Source organism: Ambystoma mexicanum, chromosome 8 (genome assembly GCF_040938575.1).
Source record: "Ambystoma mexicanum isolate Mex_15411 chromosome 8, UKY_AmexF1_1, whole genome shotgun sequence".
Classification (NCBI taxonomy): domain Eukaryota; kingdom Metazoa; phylum Chordata; class Amphibia; order Caudata; family Ambystomatidae; genus Ambystoma; species Ambystoma mexicanum.
The window spans coordinates 377,463,689-377,489,028 of record NC_090929.1 but is presented as its reverse complement, the minus strand read 5'-3'; the positions used below and the strand labels follow the sequence as shown (position 1 = coordinate 377,489,028).

At 46.0% G+C, this 25,340-nt stretch overlaps 1 protein-coding gene across 1 annotated transcript in view; it reads right to left on the bottom strand.

The window, feature by feature from the left end:
- The window catches only part of LOC138473596 (epidermal growth factor receptor kinase substrate 8-like protein 1), a 214,113-nt gene extending 197,312 nt beyond the window's left edge, over positions 1-16,801 (bottom strand). Inside the window, exon 1 of the mRNA XM_069612159.1 lies at positions 16,622-16,801. The gene's annotated coding sequence lies outside the window, so the exon portion shown is untranslated. The remainder of the gene's footprint in view (positions 1-16,621) is intronic.
- Between the last annotated feature and the right edge of the window lie 8,539 nt (positions 16,802-25,340).

Genomic DNA, 25,340 nt, shown 5'->3' with positions numbered 1-25,340 from the left:
GCAAAGCAAGATTCATCCATCGGGTGTGGTTTAAATAGCCTCCTGTAGTGCTTAGGTGTCTCCTTCCACAGCCACGCCTAGGTAAGAAAAGAGTTCCTGCTTTCCAGAAGAGTTCCAGTGTTCTGAATCTAGGGAGTGGCTCCTGCCCCACCCAACAGGAAAAGTAGTTCCAAACAGAAGAGGATCAGAGGCTCAACTGGCAGGCAAGTAAGCAGCATGGTCTGCTGCAGGTAAGTCCACCCAAGCATTATGAGCCCGGCGCTTCCAGCGCTGGGACTGGGCATATTTATGAGCCTGGTGCCACTCGCGCCAGGACTGGGTCCAAAAGGTCCCAATTGGGACTGGTTGGCACTCGGAACCTGGGTTATGGATCTGCTTCCAAGGGAGTTGGGAAAACCCTGACCTTTTGGAAGCAGAGATCATGACAGTACCCCCCCTCAAGGCCCCTCCCAAACCGGGCTTCTCCGGGGGTTTTGGCTTGTCAGGAAATGTTCGGTGAAATCTTTTGATTAGGCGAGGAGCGTGGACATATTCAGCAGGTTCCCAGGATCTCTCTTGGGGGCCGTAGCCTTTCCAGTCAATTAGGTAAAATAGTTTAGATTTGGAGATCTTGGAGTCCAGAATGCTTTTGACTTCAAACTCGAGTTCTCCATCAACTAGGATAGGTTTTGGAGATTTAGTTAGTCGGGTTTGAGGTTGCACGGGTTTTAATAGAGAGACGTGGAAGACCGGATGTATCTTCATGTGCGGGGGCAAGTCCAACTTGACCGCTACTGGGTTTACTATGGTAGTGATGGAATAGGGACCAAGGTATCTTGGGTTGAATGTGCGTGGCCCTTTTAGAGGTAGATATTTGGTGGATAACCAGACTTGATCCCCTACTTGATATTGAGGGGCTTCCTTCCGATGTTGATCTGCTCCTTTCTTGTATTGTTCTTTAGCCCTTTGAAGGTGAGAAACAGCTTCCTTAAAGGCTTGGGTGATTGTAGAATGCAGGTAGTCTACTGCTGGTGTTTCAAGATCTTGGAGGGGATCCAACTCCGAGGTTCGAGGGTGACTGCCGTACAAAAGAAAAAACGGGGTTTTCCCAGTTCCCGAATGGACAGAGTTATTGTAGGCATATTCGGCTATCCAAAGGATGTCTTTCCAAGTTTTTTCAGTTTGTTGCAGCATGCAGCGTAAATACTGTTCCAGAGTTTGATTGGTCCTCTCGGTTTGTCCGTCCGTCTGAGGGTGGTGACTGGTCGATAGTCTCACATCAATTTGAGCCGACCGACAGCAACTTCGCCAAAAATGAGAAATAAATTGACTACCTCGATCCGAAATTAGAACTGAAGGAAAACCGTGCAGTCGGACGATGTTTTCGAGAAATTCTCGGGCCAGAGTTGCTGCTGTTGGCAAGCCTTTGAGCGGAATGAAATGCGCCATCTTGGAGAATAAGTCCACGATTACTAGAATCGTATTGTATCCGGAGCATGGAGGTAGATCGGTGATGAAGTCCATAGAAAGCGTATGCCAAGGGCGAGGTGGGATGTCAATAGGGCGTAAGAGGCCTGCTGGTCTTTCCTTTTGACTCTTGTTTTGGGCGCATACTCCACAGGACATTATAAAGTCTCTGATATCTTTTTTCCAAGACGGCCACCAGAAGTAGCGCTTGATCTTTTCTGAGGTCTTGGCCATACCGGGATGTCCTTCCATTAAAGAATCGTGATAACAAGAGATTACTTTTTTCTGTAAATCTGTGCTGGGTAGGTATAATCGTTCTTGGAAATACAATAAGTTGTCCTTTACTGCAAAGTCCTTTCCCTGCAGATGCCAATTCTGTATGTCTGTTGGAGTTACAAGTTGCCTGGCTTTATCCTTAACTTCCTCTATGGATTCTGTGGCGATTACACCCAGAATTCTTTGTTCGGGAATGATTGGTACAGGTTTAGGGTTGATCAAGTGTTCTTCCACTCCCATCCGAGAAAGGGCATCAGCTTTACCGTTCTTTGTACCAGGTCGATAGGTAATTATGAAGTCAAACTCGGCAAAGAATAATGCCCAACGGAGTTGTCTAGAGGATTGGGCTTTTGCGGTTTTCAAATATTGCAGGTTTCGGTGATCCGTAATCACAGTAACGGTGTGTCGGGCCCCCAGCAGATAATGCCGCCAAGCCTTAAAGGCAGACTTGATAGCCAGAAGTTCCTTGTCAGTAATCGTGTAATTGATTTCAGGAGGCGAGAATTTGTGGGACCAAAATGCCACGGGATGCAACTGATTGGTTACCGGGTCCTTTTGTGATAGAACTGCCCCCATGGCAAGGCTTGAAGCATCAGTTTCCATGATGTAGGGGAGTTCGGGGCGAGGGTGTTTTAAGATTGGTGCAGAGATAAATTTAGTCTTCAAATCCTGGAAAGCTTGTTCCGCCTCGGTAGACCATTCAAAACGTTTGTTTTTCTTTAACAAGGCAGTGATGGGCTGGACTATTCGAGAGAATTCGGGGATAAACCTGCGGTAAAAGTTAGCGAAGCCTAACATGCTTTGCACACCTTTTACGGAGGATGGTGATGGCCATTTGAGAACTGCATCGACCTTCTTTGAATCCATACGCACTCCGCCAGGTGATAATATGAATCCCAAGAATTCAACTTCAGTCACGTTGAAAACACATTTTTCCAACTTAGCGAAAAGTTTGTGTTGACGCAATCTTTCGAGGACCATTTTCACGTGTTTCCGATGTTCAGATTCCGATGAAGAATAAACGAGGATGTCGTCAATGTAAACAACAACACACACATCTATGAGCTCTCTGAGGACATTGTTCATAAAATATTGAAAGGCGGCCGGGGCATTGCAAAGTCCGAAGGGCATGACCTGATATTCAAATAGCCCATACTTGGTGCGGAAGGCCGTCTTCCATTCATCGCCCTCTTTTACTCGTACCAAGTGGTAAGCTCCTCTAAGATCCAGCTTTGTATATATGCATGCTTTTCTGACTTGGTCCAGGAGTTCAGGGATCAAAGGTAACGGATATCTATTCTTAACGGTGATCTGGTTCAGGGAGCAATAATCTATACAAGTTCTAAGGTCTCCTTCCTTTTTTGGAACGAAGAACAAAGCTGAAGAAGCAGGGGACTTGGAAGGACGAATAAATCCATTTGCCAGGTATTGATCCAGGTAATGTCGAAGGTGAAGGTTCTCAGGCTCGGTGAGGGCATAAATTCTACTACAAGGAGGAGTAGATCCAGGTATCAGGTCTATCTGGCAGTCATAAAACCTATGAGGAGGTAGAGAGTTAGCCTGATCCTTCCGGAAAACATCTTGGTATTCTAGGTATTCGGGAGGTAACTGGGGAGTCTCTGAAGAAATTGCTGCCAGTGCAACACCAGGTGGAGGGTGACAAGTAGAGACACATTCTGGAAACTGGACCGTTCTTGCTCGCCAATCGATCAGAGGATTGTGTTTCTCTAACCAAGGTATTCCTAGAATAATCTGAAACTGAGGGGCCTTGATCACATCGAACACAATCTTCTCATGGTGTCCATCTTGATTTACTAGCGTCACCTCTTGAGTGGTATGCGTTACTGGCCCGGAGGCTATCTCCGTACCATCCACCGTAGAAATGACGTCCTTTACAGCCTTGGGACAAAGAGTTAGATTCATCCTCAAAACCATTTCATGATCCACATAATTGCCGATGGCACCGCTGTCGACGTAAGCTTCAATTGCATGTAATCGATCCGGATTATCAGGGCTAATGAGGACCATAGGTATCACGAAATGTGAGGTCACGGAACTGGTTTTCACGCTCGGCAAGAGGACCTCTATTCTTGTCGGGCGAGGTCGTTTCCCTGCTCAGAGTTTGTAACTTTGGTAACTGCAGCTCCTACTGCCTTCTTGGCAGGTTTCACCGGACAGTCTCGAAGAAAGTGCCCTGAGTTTCCGCAATAGAGGCATAATTGCAACTGTTTTCTCCTTTCCCGCTCCTTTTGTGTTAGAGAACCTTTCGGACCCCCTATTTGCATGGGTTCCCCGGAGTCTACTCCTTTGGAAGGAGTTGGCGGTTTGGAAAATACTCGAGCATCAAACTTGGAACGATCGGCCTTCCTGTTCTGCAGTCTGTGATCTATTTGAACGACTAAGTCTATATAGTCCGAACAATCTTGTGGGGGATTCACTACTTGGGCTAACACATCTTTGAGCTCTCCACGTAGACCTCTATAAAACAGCGTAATCCTTTTGTCCTCAGGCCATTGAGTTTCCACTATCAGTCTGTTGAAAGACGCAATATAAGCCAAAAGGTCTTGATTACCTTGTCGCAACGAAAGAAGCTCATTGTGCAAGGCCTGCCCCTGTGAATGTCTTGTGAACAGTTTTTCCATACTGAGCTGAAAAGCTTGAAAATCATGGAGGACCGGATCATCTTGATTTACTAGAGGGATCGACCAGTCTGCCGCATTGCCACTAAGGTACGAAAGCACGAAAGCTACTTTAGCTTGATCAGTTGGAAAGGCTGCTGGCCGGCATAAGAAATGCAACCGGCACTGATTGATAAATACTGCAAACCTCTTTGGGTCACCAGAAAATCGTTCGGGCGGAGCCAGAGGTACATTCCCAGGTAGGTTGATCTGCACTGGATTCATAGAGGATGTAGAAGGAAGATTTCCCCCAGATGCGGGTAACGGGGTCTGTCCGGCTTGTGACTGTAGCAATTGTCTAGCGAGATCATCTGTTCGCTCCTTGGAAATAATCAGTTCCCTTCTTAGAGCGTTCGTTTCCTGACGGGCTGCATGCACTTCTGCCCTTAGTTCCCCAAGTAACTGGGCTAGCTGGTCGGTATCCGAGGTTTCCATAGCGCCTGGACGGGAGTTTTGTGGTAGGCTTTGCGTTCTGTAACGCTCACCTGATTCCCGTAGAGGCGCCCGTCTTGACTGGGCGTATACCGTATCTTCAAAGGTGATGTGTAACACACGGCTGTCTCTTTGGGCTGGACCTCTGTGCACTGTATGTCTGACTCAAAGGGTAAGATGTCTGCAGATAGAAAATATGGGATTAAGGAACTGGGTTATTGAATGTCTCTCTCTTCTTCCCTTTCTCTTCTCCTGTAGAACCCCAAAGGTTAACGCTCTCACCTTAGGTAAGTGAACGCCGTGCTCTCCATCTGCCTCGGGGCAGGGTGCTGTAACCAGTTTCTTCACTGGATAAGGGGAGCAGGCCTCTTGACTTCAGAGGACTGCTGTCCGTCGTTTACTGCACGAACGGTAAGTTTCGAGTAATTCTAATGTCTTTAAAGTCTTTAGTAATGATGTTTCTTGTTTTGCAGGGTTCCGGCGATGGCGGATGACGGGCTGAAGTGAGTTGAAGATGGAGCCCGTGTGATGAATAGAAGCGCCTGGAAGCACGTAAGTAAGCGCTTGTTGCCTGCTTCACGATGCGCTCTAACTGTCTTTTTATTTTGCAGGTACAGATTCGGAGCGGCTGCAGGGTGCCGGAATACCCACTGGGTTAGATGTGGAAAGGAGTAATGGCACGTGAGTATTAAAGTTCCCCAATGTCTTTAAACGCACCTTGTTTTGTCTTTCAGATGCGGGATGCAGCGCCGAAGGCCTCCGGAGCGTGCGAAGAGTTGGTAAGCTTTTGTCTTTCAGATGCCGGAATGCAGTGTGAAGACCTCTGGAGCGCACGAAGAGTAGGTAAGCCTTTGTCTTTCAGATGCCGGAATGCAGCGCGAGGCGTTGGTGACAGCCGATGGACCAGGTAAGTGAAGAGCTGTCACTGAAGACCGTAATGCTAACCTGTTCTTTCTTGTCTTTATAGGTGTTGCTGAAGACTGGATTCAGGATGGTAAGCCTTTTTCCTTAGGCCCAGGATCAGATGCAGAAGACACGATGAGCGTTCTGCTGCAGAGGATGCAGAATAACGCAAAGCAAGATTCATCCATCGGGTGTGGTTTAAATAGCCTCCTGTAGTGCTTAGGTGTCTCCTTCCACAGCCACGCCTAGGTAAGAAAAGAGTTCCTGCTTTCCAGAAGAGTTCCAGTGTTCTGAATCTAGGGAGTGGCTCCTGCCCCACCCAACAGGAAAAGTAGTTCCAAACAGAAGAGGATCAGAGGCTCAACTGGCAGGCAAGTAAGCAGCATGGTCTGCTGCAGGTAAGTCCACCCAAGCATTATGAGCCCGGCGCTTCCAGCGCTGGGACTGGGCATATTTATGAGCCTGGTGCCACTGGCGCCAGGACTGGGTCCAAAAGGTCCCAATTGGGACTGGTTGGCACTCGGAACCTGGGTTATGGATCTGCTTCCAAGGGAGTTGGGAAAACCCTGACCTTTTGGAAGCAGAGATCATGACAGAGTGTGTGTAGAAAAGGTGGATGTGACAGTAAAAGTATACAAACCCAAGGGGTAAAACAATTGGGAAGAGGGGGGATGGGATATGGTTGTGATAGTAGTGTAGAGAGGCAGATATACATGTCATCTATAGTACTTGCCCCCTCACCTCCATCACATTAAAAAGGCACTGTGCATGACACTAGGTATCATCCAAATACTGCATCGAAAATATGAGAGAAGTTATGCGCTCAGACAACCGTATCAAATGTACCCTCGCACTGACGTTGTAAAAGGATGTCTGCATACACCATTGAAGGGCTATAAGTGAAATCTCGTAAGAGTAAAGGGATGTCATGAAGAGAAGACATGAGGACACACTAAACGATAACGCAATACTTAAAGAATGTAGATGTGACTGAAGTAACAAAGTGAACATAATGAAGAAATCATATACACTGAGAAGATAAGTGAAAAGAGAATTAGTAGATGTATATATGCAGAAACTCAAGGTGGATGAGACATATAGAAGCTTGCTACAGTAGAAAATATAACATGGGACAAGCAGCCATGATGAAAAGATGGGTGTCGACTGTATAAAAAATAAGCAAGAAGCCTTGAGGAGAGAGACCATGGCTACAGAACTGACAGACACTGGAAAAAATCTTTCTGCAAGGAACAAAGAATATCTGTTTGGCTTAGGATTAAGGATGCCATATAAAGAGGTAACTGCAAGGCACACGAGGAGTTAAAGAGGCTAAGGTACATACGCACAACATATTTCTCTTAGATTAAGTAAAGGAGTGAACATTTGCAAGTGCCAAGTATTGAACAATCAAAGATGCAGAAAGCATATGCAAGACGGAGCAAACAAATCTCCAGAGGCCAAGAGGAGTAATAGCACCCAGTATAATTGAATCAAATAGCACAAAAGACAAGGTCAGAATGGACTAAATCGTGGACTCCTCACACGTGGTGCAAGACCAGAAAACAAGGCCAATTCATTAAGCTCCAGGCGAAGATAGCAATGTACCATCACTCCCTTAAAAGTCCAGAGGAAGCGAACAGTCAGCAAGGTCAACTACAAAGAAGAAGCCTTGGTTTAGGGCCTAATTGATGAGAGATGGTAGGCTAATTGGCCAAGTGTGCAGTGCTCTGACATTGTTCCCTGCACCTTGGTTTTATTTTGCATACGTGCGGCTAACAAGCCGAATGTTCAATGTTGGGAGAGAGTGCCAACCAGTCATGAGGACCTATGTAGCAATGCACCATTTATTTTTGCAAAAGCCAATCTGCTGCTGTCATTCTGGTATTAATCTGTATTATACATAGTTAGAGGAAGTTCAAGGCATGCCTACCAGATATGGGGCAGCCAATTGTGTTGCTAACACCTAAACAAAGTATAGGTATATGTGCTCCCCTAACCAATCCCTCCGTTTGACAGGTTTTTATGGTTTGCCATGTAGGATGACGTCATAGCTGACGTACATCGAGGTATAAAGCTTTTAGGTAACGGAAATGTATTTGAGAGTGTGTGAGCTGAAATCTGTTTGTTCACCAAGTTTCTCTACTTTATTTGTGCTGATAATAAAGTAATATAATGCCATATTCTTTGAGTCTGTCTGGTTATTTGGGTCTGAGATTGTTTATTGGTATTTCCATCTGGCCACTTGGAATCCTCCAGCTGCTACTGCACAGTAGGCATGTGTGTTTGCAACTGTGGTTAGTTGTTTGTCAGGCGCTACATGGCAAAATCTAGGCCTGACGGAGCCTGGTACTAAATGCAATTGGTGGGTGATTGCATGATGGACTTGAGATGTGCTCAAGAGGGCCCTAAAGGTGTATGACCTTTTCTACAGTGTTTCTGATGGAAGCACTTCACTGTCTCTTTAATGATCACCAATAACTTCCCGGTGGCTTCTCTACCAGACAGCACCCTACATAGAAACACTGGCATGTGAGAGCAGGGTGGGACTAGATTACATCATATCCTGCAATAATGTTGCCTTGAAAATGCCTGCCAGGTGGCGACATTTCCCTAAAGATGCACCTTTCAGACACTAAAACACTTTCCCCAAATATTCTAGGATTGGACCTAATAATATTTAATGACACAACTAGAATATTTGGGACAAGAATTTTAAGGGTCCGGAAAAAAAAGTTGCCTACCTGGCAATTTTTTCACGGCGACATTAACAAATGGAACTGATTACATAATCCAGGATGAAATAGAGAGGGGGCTGGGAGACTTTCATTCTATGGGTAGTTTTTCAACTTAATTTACAATATGAGGGACTGGAAAATAGAATGATTGCCTGAGAATCACATTTCTTTTTACACCAAGTGCCCTACAGAGAGCAGATCCCAAGTGTTCAGGTCCCGAAGTCCCCAACTGAGCCGCTAAACCAAACATCCTCAAGCTAAGCTTGCAGGAGTTTTAAATGGTGATGGGAGCACAGTGGCGCCATATCGATTCGATTTTCTGTTTTTACATGGGGTTTGGTGTACACATGAATATTGTTCAGATGTGTGGGTCGGTGTGCAAGTGGTAGTCCACACAACGAGATGATTAAGGATTTTGGAGGAATGGCCTATGTCGCAAACAGGTTAAAATTAGCAAGGGCGTGTGTGTCTCTAAAAAAATTCCCCAATGCGCACGCTGAAATGCTTCCGCATTTGGGCGCCACACCTGCAGACATTCTTTAAGTAGGCAGTGGAATTGCCCGCAAAGCGGTCATTACCTCATCACGACTTCGTGCTTGGCAGGGAAAAGCAAAAACGCCTGTCCTGGGCATAGCTTTAACAGGGGTGATCCCGATGCCTCGCTTTGTATTTTGGGAAGCAGGATTAGTCCCATATGACAGTGCACTGTTTTTCTGAAAGCTTAGTTCAGCTACACTGAATGAGAATACTGCAGTGTTTGCAACAAGTGCACCTGTGAATCGTAGACACACTGAAAAACAACAATGCATGCAGTACTTTAAGTGGGAGAAGAAATCGACGGGGGCTATAATGTGCCTTGATGTAATATTTGGGGGCGGGTCCTAAAAAGGGTTTAGCGTAGCTTCACTTCCCAAGTAGGTAAAAAACCTTTAAAAGAGTTGGGGCCTATGTATCTAAAGTTGCGACATAACAGCGACAATCAAGTTTTCATATGTGAAATGAAAAGGAGTACATTTTACTTTAAAAAATATAATGAATGTGTGTACAAATATTGACCAAAATAAATATATTCAAATCTAAAATAGAACGCCAACTTAAAATAGGTCAGCAGACCATGCAAACCCTCAGTTCTTTTGAAAGAAATGCATGGTTCTTAAAAATGGAAATCATTCTAATGGCAATTCTTGAATATGTGCTCTAAAATAAAAATCAAACCATGTATTCTGGTATGATTTCCATTCAGTGTTTGAGAACAAGCACATTCCTTTAACTTATGTTATGGGTCTAAACGTTGCTGAAAGTGACATCTACTGCTGAAGAAGAGTATTAGATTAGCACTCATTTTCATTTGTATTACTGCAGGGCATAACTCTTGTTGGAGAAGTCAGTTCGTCCTGGCAGAGCCCTGGCTCAATGTCAATATTTGGTGACTGGACACCGTCTCCATACTGGTCGAATTTTCTTCAGAGTGCTGTTGAAAACCGGATAGCCAGTGAGAAGGAAACCAGCTTGTGGACTTTAAGGCACTTTCACCTTAAACCAACGTTTTGCCAAGCTTGTGGATCCGTCACCATGCAGTGCATGAGCCTCCAGACATCCTCCCTCTTGTCCCCACTACTGAGATCCAGGAACAGCGAGATCTGCAGGAACTGCCAGGAACACCATCCTCAGCTACAGCTTTTCTTCATTCAAAAGGTACTGTGCAAACCCGATCGAGATAATTTATCTCCCACGACAAAAGTTTGTACAACTTTTGCAACTTTCAGGCCTGATCAGCTTGTGACCCCTCATATGATTCTTTTCTCCGCAAACTACTTCTGAGAACCATTACAGAGACTTTAATTTTTGGAAACCAGAACCGTTGTATCCTATACAAGACTATTAGACCAAAAGGGTGTCATTCAGTGTTACAGCCCAGAAACACCATCCCTTGTTCAATAATGGAGTTTAGTCATATCCATTCAATCATTCAGTGCCCCCAACCTGTTGTTTTATTTTCGGGTTGGAGGAAAATAAGGAATCCTCAGGCCCAGGGCCTTCTCTACATATCGAGTTCTGGATTGACCAGGCTGCATCTCCTGCCTTAACACATCAGGCTAATTAAGGCACACCATGAAACTTCATGAATTACCAGTGAAGAAAGTACATTTGCATCCACATTGGAGTGATGGATCACGTTCCTCACTAATAGAGGGTTCAGGCACTGCTTCCCAGGAGCTCATCACACCTGTTGGACTTCCCCTTTGAAGCTGCTGCATCCAGTTAGGGCAAAAAATGATATAGAGGGGCTGAAAGTGATGGATGGGAAAGCTTCCCCGAAAACATTTAGTGGCTGTAATTGATTTAAATATTGAATGCATCTCTGCTTTGGTGTTTCTCGCAGTAAGTGCAAGGGCCAGTATCTGTCTCTATGCTGCCAACCACTTGCTGAGCTGAGGCACCTGCAGAACTGTGTATTTATCAGCTGGATGCTGCCAAATTCTTGAAATCTAGGACTTATGGAGGAACACAAGCACCATTCTGCACACTTCATCTTCCACAAGTCCCTGAGGCTTAGAAATGTGACAAAGGCGCTCTGCCTGCACAAGCCTGGATGTAGCTAACACCAGCAAAGACTACCCGAGCATCCTAGGGCCAAGCTCTGATGCCCTGTATCTTAGGATGGCTGCCCATATGGGAGCCTGGTGGCATGGCCTGACCCTAAAAAGCCCAGAAAACGTGTCTCCATCAAACCCCGACCCCTTTTTCCTTCCAGAAGTCCCGTGTTCTCATGGAGATGACTCCTCTCAGCTCTCCTTCTGTATAGCTTGCCTTGTTGGTCTGAGCCTTTCAAGTAAATGCATCCAGTAAGGAGAGACACGATGAGAGTGGGAAAAGGATGTGCTTATCAGTAGGTTCTAAATGCTAGTGGGGGAGAAAGCACAACCAACTGCTTGCTTGGGAACTCGTATTCATGATACCTCGCTCGCTGTGCTCCCACACTGCTAATGATCTTCTGCTTCCATGTTTTCCCTCCATCCTTCCTTCTCATCCAATTTAGAGCTTTGAAGCGGCATCTGGGCACTGTAAAATTCTTTGCATAACATATCAGAAAGTACTCCTAAAGTATAATAGATGGAGGATAGCTCAGCACAACGTGCTCGCCTTGGAAACAAGACGACACAAAGCAACACAGGTTCGATCCCCGGATCCACACTAAGAAACCTCCTATTAAGCAAGTTATAAATGCGCAACTAAGAGACATATTCCTGTAACAGCACCTCAATGCCCCAAAATGCAAAATAAATAAATAAATAAAATTAGTCCACTAATAATCACTGTTTCATCAAGGTGTATGTGCAGAAGGGTGACCAGTCCCATTCAATCCGCTGGTTTCTCACCCCCACTTTACTCATATGCCCTACATGGTCTTCTGCTTTACCCGCACGTATTCAACATTATTGTGCCTATCATCGTGCCGAGGACTTTAAAATGTTATGTTCTTTAAAATGTTATGTTAATGGACTGCAGACCACACTCCACTGCCATTTGCATGGTCTCTTGTTACTTTGGTGAATCTGAAAGGGAGTGGGCAAAAGAGGGAAAATGCAAGATAGCTTTGATATGATATGATATGATATGATATTTGTAACGCACCTATACACAAGTGTTTCAAGGCGCGACGAGGCAGGGAGGGAGGGAAAACAAGGGGAAGACAGACAAACGATCCTACTAGGCCAGGTGTCATTCAGATCGCGCAAGTGCAGGGGTAAAGGGAAAAGGAGAAAGTGCAGGGGGAGGAGGTGGGGGGGAAAGTGCAGTACAAGGTAAGTAGCGTAATAAAATAATAAATAATAAATAAAAAGGGCCAGCTGGTGGCAAGTGCGAGGTAAGTGCAGAGCAAGTGCTGGGAAGGGGGCTGTAGGGATACAGTGACAGTCCCACAGTGCAGGGGGAGCCAGGGAGGCAGTGCAAGTGGAGAGTGGCTGGGCCCTGGACCGAGGTCACTGAGAGTGGCCCAGATGCAGGTTTAATGCAGAATTCAGTGGGGAGTTAGGCAGGTTTAGCAGGGGAGAGGGAGAGAGAAGGCAGAAGCGAAGAGGAAGGTTTTGAGGTGCTTCCGGAACCGGAGATGGTTCTCCTCAAGTTTCAGGGAGGCAGGAAGGCTGTTCCAGAGGGAGGCCCCTGCTGCGGAGAGAGATCTACCCCCAGCTCGTTGCTTAGAGAAGCGGCTGACCATGAGGGAGTTGGAGACGGATGAGCGGAGGGCTCGTGAAGGAAGATATTTAGGAAGAGAGAGTTGAAGGTATTTAGGCCCCAGGCCCCAGAAGGCCTTGTGGACAATGCAGAGGGTTTTGAACTTAATCCTCGCAGCCACTGGGAGCCAGTGAAGGGATTTCAGTCCTGGAGAGATACGGTCCCTGGGCTTGAGGCCAAGGACAAGTCTCGCAGTTCTGTTCTGGATAAGTTGCAGAGGGCGGAGAGTGGAGGCAGGCAGATTAAGATAGAGGCTGTTGCAGTAGTCCAGCCTTGAGAGAACCAGGGCTCGGGAGACAGTGAGCTTCTGGGGGAAGGAGAGGAAGGGAAGAATACCTCTGAGGAGGTGCAGCTGGTAGTGTGACTTCTTAGAGACGTCAGATATTTGAGGAGAGAAGGAGAGTGTGGAGTCGAAGATGACCCCGAGGTTTTTAGCCTCGCAGGTAGGGGCAGGAAGGGGGCCAAGGGAGGCCGGCCAGAGAGCTGCAGGGAAGGAGGGAGTGGGTGTGCCGATGAGTAGAATCTCGGTCTTACTGGCGTTAAGGCAGAGGTCATTGGCGGCACACCATTCCTGGATAGCAGACAGACAGTCGGAGATGAGGGAAGGAGAGGAGGAGGCCGAGGGTAGCCTGAAAATGAGCTGGGTATCGTCCGCATAGCACTGGAAGTGGGGGCAGAGAGCGGCGATGCGGTGGGCAAGGAGTGCCAGATACTGGTTGAAAAGCCAGGGAGAGAGGTTGGATCCCTGGGGGACACCACAGGTGGAGAAAAAGATGTCAGAGAGGAAGGAGCCCATTTGGACCTGGGAGGGTCGACCGGAAAGGAAAGAGGTCAGCCATGCCAGAGCCTGACCAGTGATACCCAGGTTATCACGGAGACGGTTGAGCAGGATGGCATGGTTGACAGTGTCAAAGGCAGAGGAGAGATCGAGCAGAATGAGAACACAGGGAGTGTTGGAATCGAGGTTCAGGAGCAGGTCCTCACGGATATTCAGGAGAGCAGTTTCTGTGCTTCTGGCCGCTCTGAAGCCGGATTGATGGTCATGAAGATTACCAACAGATTCAGCATGGAGGTTAAGCTGGGAGATGGCCAGTTTCTCCAGGAGCTTGCCCAGGAAGGGAGTAATGGAGATTGGGCGATAGTTGGCCGGGCAGGAGGGGTCGGAAGAGGGTTTCTTGAGGAGGGGATGCACAAGGGAGTGCTTGAGGGGGGATGGGAAGACTCCAGAGGCGAATGAGTGGTTGCAAAAGTCAGCCAGGGCAGGAGCCAGGGAGTCGATGTGGTCCTTGATGGTTTTGGAGGAACAGGGGTGAACCTGTTTAGACGAGGCTTTCATAGATCGGACTTGTCTGGAAACCTCATCAGCAGAAAAAGGTGGAAAAGCAGAGAAGGAGGGCGGAGGGGCGGCTGCAAGAGAGCAAGAGGAAGAGCCGGGAAGAGAAGGAGGGAGGAGAGAGGAGGAGAGCGAGGACAGGATGTCCTGAGTTTTTGAGATGAAGTGCGAGGCCAGTGCAGTGCAGAGGGCCTGGGAGGGGACAGGAGAGGTAGAGACTGCAGCAGGGTTGTGTCAATGCGTGAAGTTTGGAACTATGCAGGGACTGTGTGCCTGTTAAGAATTCGACCATCCGCATGGTGGGTGCGCTCGTCTGTGCTTTTTTAAAATTTTAAATGAAATTGAATGATGGTAGAGCAACCTCTGGAAAATATGTGGGGATGATATACACACATTTTCTTATGCTCACTCCACGACATACGCATAGACCCATGTACCCGGTGTGGACACAGCCTACCGGCGCAGTGCCCCTGTCATATTTTCTTGGGATACGAAAGGAGGAGTACACAATGCTTCTCCAGGAGGGCGAGAGATGAACCTCCCCCTGCCATGGTCAGCTTAATTGACTAACAATGGGTCCTGGCAGCTGGTGTCCGCTATTAACATATGAATAGAATGTACTTCTAACAGGGCCACATGGGGCCTGGCTGCAGAGGTTAACAAAGGAGACAGGAAACCCCAACAACCTTTCATATGCAACTGTGTCAACCTGAAAACAGCTTGTGCCCTCAGTATCAATTGACAGTAAGCTGTCCGTTCTGGGACTGCTTGTTTGCAGTAGTCCTCCACGCAGGTGGACCCCATTCATAAGGTTCCAGAACAAGATTTACATGGGCCAGAGAGTCTGGTCTTGCCGCATCTTCAAGGGAGACCTGATACTTTAATCAAGAACCAGAGTGAGCTCATTAACCAGAGAGACCCTTTGATCCACAACAAACAGGAAGATGGGTGGGACTTAGTATTAAATGTTTACCACCCTTTACCTTTTCTGTTGCAAATGACTCTGGTTATGACCTCACACATACAGGAGATTTTTAGTGGGGATCGATTATCTGTTCATTATAGTAGGATTAGCCTGCCCCAATCCCTGTGGTCCATTTGGCTTTAAAAGAGAGTTGAGACCCTCTTTTGGCAGATCATTTGAAGGCTTCACCAGAAGTAGAAGGAAGAACTCATCAATGGACCCTGGCAGAAGGTACAGCCTGCCGAGGGCTCCAAAAATGGCTCCTAAGCCGGGGCCCTGCCAGGGCACACCGTCCATTAGCCCCAGCCATGCCGACACCTAAGGCACCTGTGTAGCCAAAGCGCTGTGGTTACACCGACTGCCTACATGTGTCAGCTCTTCAGATTGGAAAAAAAAGGTATCGTCTTTTCTTTTTTCTCACCCAAAGTGTTAACACCTGCAAACAGCCTGTGTAGCCGTGCAGTGCTTTGACTACATGGACTGCTTGCTGTCTCTGTACTCAGAAACAGGAGGACGACTGGATTTCCCAGCACTCCTTTTGTTTCTGAGTGAAAAGTCTGTGTCCCATCTTGTTCTCTGTCACAGAAGCTGTAAAGCACCCTGAAACCAACTCCACCCTGTCACACATCAATTACATCTACAAGCATGAGGTACGTTGTGGTTCTGTCCCCCAGGGTCCTTCTCTTAATGCCCCTAGAGACATTTTAAGACCCATTGCTCCTTTTGTACTGTAGCCAAGTAACCTTGAACTGTTGCATTTATTTTCTATACCGACCACCCTCCTGTCAGTATCCAGAGGGCATCCCTTTTCCTTCTTTGAAACGGTCTGTCCTCTGCATTCCTTTACAGGGTGGATTGTATTTCGTAGTGTTGCTAGAACTGTCTGATGTGATAATAATAAAGTAGATATTTTTCTACAACCTTGACTGGACAGTCCCTTTTATCTTTGGGTAATAATTGTATTTTCGCTGTGTTGCAACTAACCAACGATACACAATCTTTCCGAGGTAAGCCTGCTGTTAACATAATTGGAAAAGGAGGTTTATAATTTTCTTGTGATTCTAATCTGTTTGGATCCCTTCTAGTGTACTAGAGTTGTGGGGCTGATTGATGGTTTAGAAACTGATAGTCATCCCCGGATCACTGGTTCCCCGCCAGTTGATTCGTCACAGTCGCCGTCTGTTTCAGCATGCTTTGTGTCAAGGCCAGGTAGTGTAGCACTTTTCATGCCCATGGCTTCTGAAGCACAGTACAGACCCATTGACCACGAAGCGTAGCATTCCCACACCCTTGTCTTTCAGTGTAGTACAGAGCCTATTTATAGGTCTGTATCATGAAGTACCATACAGACCCCGGATCTTGACGTACACTTCAGGTAGAGGATCTTAAAGTACAGGGCAGGTCATGGTTCTGGAAGCACAGCACAAATCCCCAATGGCTTATATCATGTTCACCCCCAGCCCTCGGAACACATCAATATCCAATTCTGCTGAAGCTCAGTGCAGAGCACCGTCTGCTAAAGCCCAGCACTGACCCAAGGCTATTGGTGTACAGTCGGTGCATAACCCCGCGGCTTGAAAAACAGCACAGACACTGGCTCTTTAAGCAGGATACTGACCTGTCTCTTGAAGTATAGCACCGCGGACCCCTCAGTCTACCACAGAAATATTCTGTCCTCTCCTACGCTCGCATACCCGTGAACTCGTCCTTGGTTGCTCTTTTATGAAGTCAGCGCCGTCGCTGACCCAGAGCCAGCCGGTAGCTGCCTGCACTCCATGGAGTGGCCGCTTCCCACTGAGGCAACGCGCTGGCGGGTTCTGTCGGGCTCAGGTGAGCTGTGGCAGCAAACGTGAGAGGCACTCCCTCTCTTGTTTAGACAACATCCAGAGGTGGCAGGTACGAGGTACAGCTTCACCGGAGCGTTCCAACTGGGAGGGATGGAGGCACACCCGTAGAACTTGTGGGAGGTGGGCGCGGTGTCGCTTAATAATGGATGTGTCTTTTCTGGAACCCAACAAAGGTGGAACAGACGCACTGTGCACACCTGCCTGTACATTATAGCACGGCTCAAGTAGAGGGTACACGTGGGTGGACGGAGTCCCCCACCTTTTTCAGAGGGTGGATGGAGTCTCCCCAGGTATTTGAGAGGCATGTGTAAAATGAGAAACATTGTCTTTTTTTACACCGAAGTCGGGACTCGAACTTCGCAGGCCAGCCACTTCACCACTGCACCACATAACTTGACGAAATGCAACACACAACTGAAGGTGAAATGTCACATTTCGGGACTGCATGTTCCAGGGAAAACATTGGCATTGGTTCTTGAAGTTCAAAACATGCACACTTTTTTAACGTTTTCTAAACACTACTCAAAGAAAATATCCTCCTTTGGTTTTTTGTGTGTGTTGATTTTAGAAAAGACAAATGTCATTCTTCCTGTGCAATTTGGGTGGTTATGCAAAGCCAATTGAATGACATTTACCTATTTCACCTTGATATCCTAATTTCTGGTGACGTCACATGCCATTGGTATGTTAGTGAGTCTCCCCACCTTTTTTTTTAGGGGTTAACACCTGCATTATAGTAAATGACCACGTGCCAAAACCGCTGACTGTGCGTGCTCACCCTGATCTGTATACCACCTACGTGCCCATTACAGGGTGTGCCCCCACGCCTTTATCCATGCACAGTGTTTTGTGTCCTATGACCCCAGGCACTGGCCATATTCCGTGCCACCATAATTATGTGTGATCCCAGGGTCCCCTTTCGGGGTAGGGACCCAATAATGTTACAGTACTTTCCTTTTCATGCTGGCATATAAAAGAAAAATAAAACACACCCTGCCCCCACCCCTCCACTCTAGGCCCTGAGAAGGCCACAACCCCCAACCTCTGACTTTTGCACCAACTGGTGAAATCTATAAACACAATTAAAGTCTGAATAAAAAAAACAAAGGTTGCACACTAACATTACTAACCGACCTCTCAAAGGAACACATAACGTTCCAATCATATTTTAAAACAGACTCAAAGCCAGGGTGCGATTGGGGCATACAATTGTCTCGGGCACCAATGAAAAAGTGGCCCACAGTTGCAAATGGCTATTCATTCCTTTTGTGACAGACTGTTTGAATAGTACCCAAGGGGCACTTTTGTGCTAAAATCTGATGAAAATTGTGCATTTCAAAGAATATTTATTTGACAACACTGGTCCAAACTACTTGTGGAATGGTGAAGCAACTCATCAAACTGTCCTACACTAGCATTTAGCGTTTTTGGTTCGTGCTTGCGCAAAGCAAATTCCTCAAGCAATACGCTCTTCCCTTCCTAATAAAAGGTTGGTGTTTTGGAGTTTCACTTTGGTGTATTGTTTTACTGTTACCTTATTGCTGGCCCATTGTTTCATGCGGCTGCTCGGACGACACACTAAAGAAAAGCAAGAGCTGCCATTCTACCCAAACAATACTGTTAAACGGGATATCATAATGTACCTCCTTTATTGTATATATTGGCCTAAGCCCAGTCGCTCTGCGAAGAAATCCGCGTTGCAAATTTCCGATCTTAGATCGACTTAGCCGCCATTTTAGGTCCATCCGCCATTTTGATTTCCATTTCAAAGTCACTCTGTGTTCTAAAATGGTGGACAGTGTTTCCCGCTTGTAACCTAGCTGTCCTGACCTTCGCACAAAATGTTAATGTCTAAACTGCCCGTAGGCCAAATGTTAGGGTCGTGTAATGAGACCCTGTCCTACGTTTGACCTGTAGATCAAGGATTACCCGCACCAACAAGTCCAATCCGCAGACATACATCAAATACAATGTTGTTTAAATACTAAACATGAACACTTATTGAACTACATTGTATAGGACGTGTACTAAGGCTTAATGTTAAATCCGAAGATACACTGTTGCCATTGTGACTTGTTGTTGTACAAACTGGAAATGATCCACGTGCATATAGTTGGATAAACTAGAGGTGAACTTGGCACAAACCCTCGACTGAGAATTATTAACCTGTAGAGGGGCTGGACATTACGATTGGAAAATGTATAAAAGGTGTAAATGTTTAAACGTCCAGTACCTCTCACTTCTCACACCGAAAGGGCTGGTATTCGCTGTGATGTACTGAGGGCCAGATAGCTATCTGATACTTTGTTTCTTTGTAAAACTGTACAGTTATAGAATAAAGATCTGTGAATCTTCATAAGCCAATGTTTGGTCTATTTCCTTTGGGATACTCAGCCTCGATATTTTTCTTTGCTTCTACAGATGGTGCCCGAATAGGGACCCTCAAGATTGATACCAGCTCGTTGAAGGTTGACGTGGCTATCGAACCGGGATCGGACGGTGTAAAAGGGAGCCCCTTTCTTGGATGAGACGCGACACCTCAGCAGCGCTACACGACCCGATCCCTGGACGGTGAGCACATGGTCCGAGTCAGCATCTTGACGAGGGTCCATATATCGAGGCAGGCAGATTTGCTGAAATCACCAACCACGTGGGACCTTAGTTAGAACTTTGCAATCCGATCGGACCTCCTTAGTATTTGATCAGGTGAGTCATAACCCGATTCTGAAGTACCCTGATAATTTGTTTTGGCGTATTGCACTCGCAAGTACAATTATTGACCAGGTATCACCAGTATTCTGATATGCCTGGGAAATTGTCTGCCTGCTTCAGGGCATTATTCCGCAAGGACAGACAATCTTTGGAATTTGGCCGACCGGCGCCAATGGAGGGGTCGCCGGCGTGAACTATGTACCTTAAGCACGGCATTGGTAGTATAGTATTTAATGATATTTGGCACAGACAAACTCGACATGCTTCTGAACTTCAGTGGCCAATCAATGGTAGTTTTGAAATTCTTTGTATTGAATACCTAGAATCCATATTATTGAAGAAAAAGGCTAGACCTGCAGAATTCGATGTATTACAGAATTGGAAGAAAGAAGCTATGCAGCAGCTTAAGAGTAGAGAAAAGCACGCGCACTGTCATATGACGAACACCGAAAAAGTGTTGTTACATGACCAGAATAAACAGTCTGAGTCAGTTCTGAATATGGATAGGGCTTTTTCACTTTGTAGTATCCAGAAAATGTATCCTTCTAAAGACTTTCATGTATCTGATGAACTTATTGACAAACTTTTAAATGAACGAAGGTCTGGTGCCACTGCGCCACCTCCGTGTGTTCCTCTTCCTGCTGTTATTCCTCCTCCCGTAGCCCCTCCTGCTCCTCCTATTGCTCCTCTTAATGTTCCTCTTCTTCCGGCTGTTGTTCCTTCTCTTGTCATTGCTCTTCCACCTGTTCCTCCACCTTTGCCTGCTGTTACAGGTCCGGTGGGCTTGCCTGCCGCACCAGTGATGGTACCTTTGTTTCTGGATGTTCAAAATTTGCCTACTCTCCCTCTTCCAAGTGGTTCTACACCGCTTGTAGTAGATCGGGGAGCGGGATCGAGGGTTGTAACTCGTAATACTGTGTCTTCAGAGAAAAAGCGTGAATTAACTGCGTGGGCTAAGCTTTGCATGGAGAGGTGTGAACAAGCTGATGTCCTTGCCACACTCTGTAATTTGGACAATTTTCCTGAGAAAAAGTTTTTATTGAAGGATTAGGAATTCCTTTATGTGTAATGTGGAACAGACTAAATGATATAGATCTCCCACAAGGGTTAAGGGATTTGAATACTTTAGAATTCTCTAGAGATACTGCGGAGAAAGTACAAGAGCATGTAGAGAGGGTTTTTGAGTATAGAAGGGAGTTGGAAAGGTTGAAGAATGAAGATATAGATGGTGATAGTTTGGACGCTATGTTAGTACAGGAACGATTCTTTCCTTGTCGCAAATCTATAAATGAGGAAACACGAATTTGTACGAAAGATGCGATTAGGTGGATCTCAGACACGTCGATAGCTCCCGTTGAAGTATATGAACCGTATAGTCAGTATACGTCAGAAATGCAGAGGAAAGTGATACAGGTAATGGTAGAGTACCTGCAGGATGAATGCGAAAAAAGAAAGATTTGTTGTCTGGCAGAGTTATTAAGTATTTATAAGAGGGCTTTTTCATTTGACACTTCTTCAGCTGCTTTAGCGCTCGATTTAGCTCTGTTGCTTAGTAAGCGTTCGGAGTTGCCCATTTCTCAGTTGCCTATGAGAGAGGTTCCTCCGACATTTGTCCCAAAAGTGGAGATTCCCGCTGATCCTGCAACAGGTGCAGTTGCTCAAGATATTCCTGCACATTATGTGTCGCAGTTCGTTCACGTCCCGTTCTCGAGACAGGAAGTGAACACCATCAAACAATCTATTCCCGATATTAGGAAGAATCCGACAGGGTTCTACAAAGAAATAGAGTCTATCGTGCAATCATCAGTATTCACCGTAAGTGATATTGATTTGCTATTTCCCATACTCCTGCCTGTTGACTTATGGAAGCAGATTAGGACTGTAGATGATGTACCAGGGTTAGAAGATACATGGGATACTATGGCTAGACTCGATAGAGAAAGGCCAGCTGGTGAGAGACCTCCACAGGTAATACTAACTTTGCCTGATAGAATAGTTACACAATTGAAAACTATAATTCCTGAACGAAGGATTATTTGGGACAAGTTTACGGCCTGTGTCCAAGGAAAATCTGAGGGTGCTACCGAGTTCTTTAACCGGTTCGAACAAGTATTTTCGGATTACAGTGGGCAAGACTTAAGCACAGAGTCTGGGAAACGACTATTCGTGGATACATTTGTGCGTGGATTGCTGCCTGACATCCAGTCACAAATTATGTCCTCCGAGAGTGCTTGGCAAGCGAAGTCTCAGTCAGAAGTACTGCACATTGCTCAGTACTTTGAGAATCGTGTCAATAACGAAGAAGAAAGAGTTGAAGAGACAAAAGGTGACTTAAAGACGAAAGTATTGCTGCAGCAGATTGTTAGAGGCCCTAGAGGGGGTAATTCGCAATTTAGAGGTCAGTATGTTCCACAGGGGAATGTGCCATTGGGTCCTGTAAGCATAAACCAGTCCGCCTATTGCAGACAAGAGAGTCATTGGCGTGCACAATGCCCGATCCTCCAGCAGAGGTTGAATAACATATATGGATATGGGTAGATGATCCAGAGGCCGCCCAGGGGTGGGGGGTCCTGGTAGAAGTAAGTTTTCACAGGATTCACAGCAACCTTTTTCGCAGGGCAATCAGGCACCAAGTGTGGACAATAGAAACATTTTTGATCATCCTTCTGCGGCTTACCTCTCTGAAGAACTTCCTTTCAACGACATTCTGTTTTGCTAGGATTGGCCGAAGCAGGGTTTGGAACCAACGCCTATTCCCGTTAGTCAGAAAGGTCCCTACATTGAAATGATAGTGGGAAATAGGAAAGATCTATTCTTGATAGATACAGGGGCACAGAAGTGTTCCATTGACCATTCACGGGTTCCAAACATTTCACTGTCAGGGCAAACCAATGTTTCTGTAGGGTTTTCTGGCACACCAGTCGTCTATCCGGTTTCTTCTCCGGTACCTATTTCTTTGGGTCCATTTGCAGACCACTGTCCATTCCTTTTGACCACAAATTGTGGAGAGAATTTGTTGGGGTTGAGTCTGTTGAAAGAATTAAATGCAGTCATTCATTGTTCTTCTGATGGATTGCGTTTGACGATTTCACCACAGCAACTTTCTGTCTCCCAATTCTTAACCAGACCTTTGCCGCCAGAATTTAGTAATTTTGTGGTGTTTGTGGGCAATTGACGACAATGTCGGTGTTTTGCAAATTGAGCCTGTTAAGATTATTCTGAAACATGGAGTAAAGTTGCCACGTATCTCCCAGTATAAGATCTCGGTCGATGGTGAGCAAGCTTTGAAATGCATCATCTCCGATTTTGTACATCGAGGGGTGATTGAGGAAATCGCAGGTAGTTTGTACAATAGTCCGATTTTGCCTGCGTACAAAAAAGGCGATAATGCAATTCTCTTCCGTTTCATGATTGATTTACGTGCTATTAATAAGATTGTTGCTCCACAATTTCCTACTGTGCCTGATGTGACAAAAATATTGACCATGATACCGGCTTCAGCTACTCACTTTAGTGTTGTGGATCTAAAGAACGCCTTCTTTAGTATCCCTATACATTAGGACAGTAGATACTTGTTCGCGTTCACCTTTGGGGGGACGCTCATTTACCTTTACCCGTGCAACGCAAGGTTACACGGAAAGTCCTAGCATCTACAGTAGGGCTTTGAAAGAGCAGCTCGACACTCTCGAGTTGCCCACAACTTGTACACTGCTTCAATATGTCAACGATCTTCTCTTAGCTGCTGACTCAGAGAGCGCTTGTAAGGAGGGCACTGTGTTGTTGCTTATTCATCTAGCACAACATGGAAACAAAGCTTTGCTTAAAAAATATCAATATTGTCGACAGGAGGTCGCCTATTTAGGCTATGTCCTGTCAAAGGAGGGAAGAAGGTTGACCCCTGAATGGATAAAAATAATTTCTAGCATGTCTGTCCCAAATACACAGAAGGAAGTTAGAGCCTTCATAGGAATGGCTTCTTATTGTAGGCATTGGATCCCAAACTTTTCCCTTAGTGATTAAATCAATGTTGGCTTTGACGAAGAAGGGCATTTCTTTGCCATTGCCGTGGAACTTGGAACACCAGCGAGCATTTGATCTGCTCAAGACTGCATTGTGCTCCGCACCAGTTTCGGGCACACCAAACTATGAAAAGGCCTTCGTGTTGTATGTGCATGAATGTGATGGATGTGCTTCGGCTGTGTTAACGCAGGAACATAGAGGGAAGAATAGGCTGTGCGGGTACTTTTCTTCCGCCCTTGATCCTGTTGCATGCGCTTTGCCAAGATGTTTGCGAGCTGTCGCTGCTGCTGCTGCGTCTGTAAAACAGAGCGAGGGAATGGTCCTAGGCCATGCTTTAACCCTGATGGTACCTCACTCTGTAGATGTTCTATTAAACAGAACACAAATGCAACACCTCCGCAAGATTAATGAGATACAAATTGATCTTGTTTGCACCGCACATCCAAATCAAGAGGTGTTGTGTCCTTAATCCAGCTGAACTTTTACCTTTCCCGCAAGGTACTGCTTGCAGTGACGAAGAGTCACATGACTGCCTTTACACTACAGAACAAGAGACCAAAGGCAGAATCGATTTAAGAGACATTAATTTGAACAATCCACAAGGGGAGCTGTTTTGCGATGGCTCCTGTTTCAAACTCCCTGATGGTACATCCACAGCTGTTTATGCAATCACCACATTGAGCACGGTCGTGCAGAATAAAAGAATCACACATAACTCCGCTCAGGCCTCAGAGATTATAGCATTGACTCGAGCTTGTGAACTTTCCGAAGGGCTTACCATAAACATATATACTGACAGTCAGTATGCCTTTGGGGTGGTTCACAACTTTGGCAGACTTTGGGCAGAAAGAGGTTTCTTGAGCTCACATGGCACTAAAATCCAGCATGGCTCCTTAATAGTACGGTCACTCTCAGCGCTTGCACTCCCTACTCAGCTCGCCATCATGAAATGAGCAGCACATCAGAAGGTTGTAGACAATGTAGGAAAAGGGAACGCTTTCGTCAACCAGATAGCCAAACAGACTGCCACTGATCTCTCTTCAGAAATGTATACTTCAAGGGAAGCCACAAATGCCTGTACTTTGGATGAGGGTATTGAATCCATAAAGAACATTCAAGCCGATGCCACGTTAGAGGAATCTAAGAAGTAGGCTGAGGGTTTGGCGAAATTGGACTATGACGGGTGTTGGGTGGACAAAGTTGAAGGGAAATGGTTATTGCCCGACGCGTATATTATGATGATGGTTGTTATGGCTCATGGTCCCACCCATATTTGTGCTCGTAAGGTCACCAAAATGTGGCAAAATGTGTGGGTAAATGACAAAATCCCTAAGGTAGCTGAACGATTCATTCAGGGGTGTATGATTTGTTTGCAGCACAATGTGGGAAAGGGCACATCAACTCCTAGGGGTAGTTTTGGTCCACCTTCTGTCCCCTTTGAAGTAATCCATTTTGACTTCATAGAAATGTAGCGGTGTAACAACTTTAAATATGTACTAGTTGTCATCTGTGTCTTTAGCAAATGGGTTGAAGCTTTTCCCGTCAAAGATGCCACCGCTATGAATGACTACGGCAAAGACCATGCTGAAGGAATATTTTCCAAGATTTGGTTTGCCAAGAGTCATCTGGTCGGACAATGGTCCACATTTTATCGCTGCTGTAATTCTGCAGATATACGCGGGATTACAGATCGATAAACGGTTCCATTCAGCTAGACATGCACAGAGTACTGGACTAGTAGAGAGACACAACGGCATC